The following is a 3,667-nucleotide window of genomic DNA, read 5'->3' as shown; positions in this document are numbered from 1 at the left end:
CATTTTCAGCCTGGAGGGATGTGGGCGTGGGGTCCCCCAGGGCTCAGTCCTTGGGCCTACACTGTTCAACATCATCAGCGACTTGGATGAGGGGGTAAAAAGCACTCTGTTCAAATTTGCAGACGACACCAAGATGTGGGGGGAAGTGGGCACGCTAGAAGGGAGGAATAGGCTGCAATCAGACCTAGACAGGTTACAGGTGTGGGCGGATGAGAACAGGATGGGTTTCAACACTGACAAGTGCAGGGTGCTGCACCTGGACGGGGGAGAACCAGCAGCATACCTACAGGCTGAGGAACTCCCTTCTCGTCAGTGCAGGGGCAGAAAAGGATCTTGATGTCATTAGTGATGCCAAAATGAACATGGGCTAGCAGCGCGGGGACACAGTCAGGAAGGCCAACTGTACCTTGTCATCCATCCAACGATGCATCTCAAGCAGGTCCAAGGACGTGATCCTCCCCCTCTATGCGGCACTGGTCAGGCTGCAGTTGGAGTACTGCATCCAAGTCTGGGCGCCGCATTTCAGGAGGGATGTGGACAACATGGAGAGGGTCCAGAGGAAGGCCACCCGCATGATCAGGGGACAGCAGGGCAGGCCCTACAAGGCGAGGGTACGAGACCTGAACCTGTTCAGCCTCCACAAGAGAAGGCTGAGGGGTGGGATCTAGCAGCCTGTTACAAACTAGTCAGAGGGGACCAGCAGGCATTGGAGAGTCCCTGTTCCCCTGAGCACTACCAGGAGTGACTAGAAATAGCAGTCACGAGCTGGCAGAGGGTAGATTCAGACTAGACATCAGGAGGCGCTACTTCACTGTTAGGGCGGCTAGGATCTGGAACCAACTTCCAAGAGAAGTGGTGCTGGCTCCTACCCTGGGGGTCTTTAAGAGGAGGCTGGATAAACACCTTGCTGGGGTCGTTTGACCCCAATACTCTTTCCTGCCATGGCAGGGGGTCAGGCTTCATGATCTGTTCAGGTCCCTTCCAACCCTACCTACTATGAAACTATGAAACATGAATTTACACGTATAGTTCCTATAATATATATCAGGGTGGGCAAAATATGGTCCGCGGGCTGGATCTGGCCCACAGAGGGACTTTATCCGGCCCACAGTGGGTCTCTCGGTCCTGCCTGGCTCAGGCACTGTCCAGACCATGGGGCATCCCACCACCCCCAGGTGTGCAGCAGGGCTGGGGTGACTCCACAGCTGGACTTCATTTCCTGGCAGCCCTGGTGGCAGTGACTCCTTCCAGCTGCCATCATCACTGGCCCTAGCCCCATGCAGACTAGTTGGGACCTGCATGGGCAGGGCCTGAGCGCAGACTGAGTGCATAGTCCCAGCCCTGGCCCCAGCCTGCCCTGCACGGGGATTTGGGGTCCCTGCAGTGCCTGCTCTGGACCTGCCCGCCTCAGCCATGATGAGTGGAGGCAGCAGTAGCTGGGCAGAAACTGCTGCTCAGTGTGGGAAAAAAGCAGGACTCAGCGGCAGGCATGTCTGCTTCCCCCTCGCTGCTACTGCTGCCCGGACCCCACCCTGGGGCTGCCCTGTGGCTCCTCCCCACCACTGCTGCGGCCACCAGCACTGCCTCCAGGCTGCCCCAGGCCCCTGCTTGGCAGGGTGGTGGTAGGGAGGAGCCACAAGGCAGCCCTGGTGCTGGCTGCAGGCCGTGGCAGGACGAAGGGCATGGCAACAGTAAGGGGGAGGTGTCCGTGCCTGCAGCCAACTCCCCCTTTTTTCCCACACCGAGCAATAGCTTCTGCCTGGCCACTGCCTCTTCACCCAGGTAGCCACCAAAGCCAAGCAGCAGCTCCTTGGGATACAAGGGCAGCCTGGAAGTGGCGCTGGTGGCAGCCCTGATGAAACTGCCGCCTGCCTGCATCCACACAGCTCCATCCCAAATGGGGAGGTTTGGTGTGCTGTTTTGGGGGTGGGTAGTTCTGACATACCCTGTGAGCTCCCTAAAACTCCCTATGGGGCCTGTGGGCTCAAATAATTTCCTACCCCTGACATATACAAGTACACATTTCTAATCACTGGGAGCAGTGCAAGTTCTGTTGTAAGCAAGATGCAATTATATTCGAAATGAGCCACTGAACTCTGATACAGAAAGACATGTCAATGTATTTTTTGGTCAGTAAGTATATGTACCACATGTAGTTATACTCATGAAGTCACATGTGCTTTAGTTAAGTGGCACCCAGGCTTTTGATGCCACGGGATAAGTGGCACAGGGTCAATCTGTGGACCTGGTCTTGCATGTCCAGATCCCACTATGAACTGACCCGCACTGGCTGCACACTGACTCGATCCCAGGCCAGCCTCATCTGACTATGTGCTAGCCTGATCCTGGGTATCTGGGTCTGGCACACAGGGCCATGTTATCTGGCCTGCAGGACTCTCCATGGGTCTAGAAATTTGGCTGTAGAGGAGCAGCAAGTAATTCTGCCACTTCTCTCATGCTGCCAAATTTCTGGACCTCTGGGGAACTCCCTGGGCCAGATGATATGTCCTCATGGGCTGGATCTGGCCTGCAGGCCAGGGGTTGAGCACCTCTGCGTTGGTTCATTGCTCCCCAAACTTTGATGATGGGGCACAAGACTGAGCAGTACTGTGCTACAGGTAGTATCTTCGCTATTCTCAACCTCAGTTTTAACTTTTGCTTTTCTAGTTTCACAAAGAATGTCAGTTTAATGGGCAACATGTTGCCTGTGAGACATGAGTTGAAGGTCATTCTTCTAGTGTGTATTCAATTTACTATGCATACCTAATATGCATAACACTGATCTATCTATACGTATATACGTACAATGTTGTAACTCCCATCAGTATTTCACCTCTTCATTCTTCTCTGAAGTAGTGGTGTTCGATTTCAGATGCCTAAGTGTGGGTCTCTGACATGACTGTAAAGGCTAATAGGTCTATTCTGCACAGTAACGATACCGCTTTTTGTTATTTATTGCTGTATAGTGTCTGGTGCAGTCGGGCATCAAGTCCTTCCCTAGGGACCACTGAGAAAAAACTGCAGAGAGGAGCCAAAGATTTCAGCCAGTAGGAACAGCTGCAGCAGCAGCAAAATCTGGGACCTTTGGTCATTCCCAGGTCTTGCTGCAGTTCCGGCTAGACTTTCTCCAGTCTGAGCAGATTGGCTATTTGCTCCACCCATGCTTTCCTCCTCTCCCCCTCCCACACAATTTCTTCACCTCAGCTCTGTGTCTGTTCCTCTTACCCTGTCCTCCCATTCTCTCACCCCCTCATCCTACTTCTCTTCCTTTTTTTCCACTGATCTGATCCCCTCATATTGAGGTGCCTCTGGCTCCCACTCAAATATTGTGGCAGTGACACCTTGATGCCATCACATCATTTGCTTTGCTGGCATGTTCCAGGCATCCTGTCCCCCGCTATTTGCAGGGTTAGAATGGAAGATCTTGGGGGCAGGGACCAGCCAAGTGGGGCTGCAGTCTGGGCTGACCCTTAGGCACTATTATAATAAACACAGTAATAAACAGAATTCAAAATCTCCTGGCAGTTTTTAAAAGATTAGGATGACTTTGTACCATCCTGTGTATAATAAATAATTGCAAAATGCTTGTACTGTCTTTGAGCAAAGATTTGCAGGCAAAGAAATGATCTGCATATGTATGTGAGAGGAACAAAAATCAGCCATAACA

The sequence above is a fragment of the Alligator mississippiensis genome, chromosome 10 (assembly GCF_030867095.1).
Source record: "Alligator mississippiensis isolate rAllMis1 chromosome 10, rAllMis1, whole genome shotgun sequence".
NCBI classification, from domain to species: domain Eukaryota; kingdom Metazoa; phylum Chordata; order Crocodylia; family Alligatoridae; genus Alligator; species Alligator mississippiensis.
Note: the sequence above shows the minus strand (reverse complement) of the source record.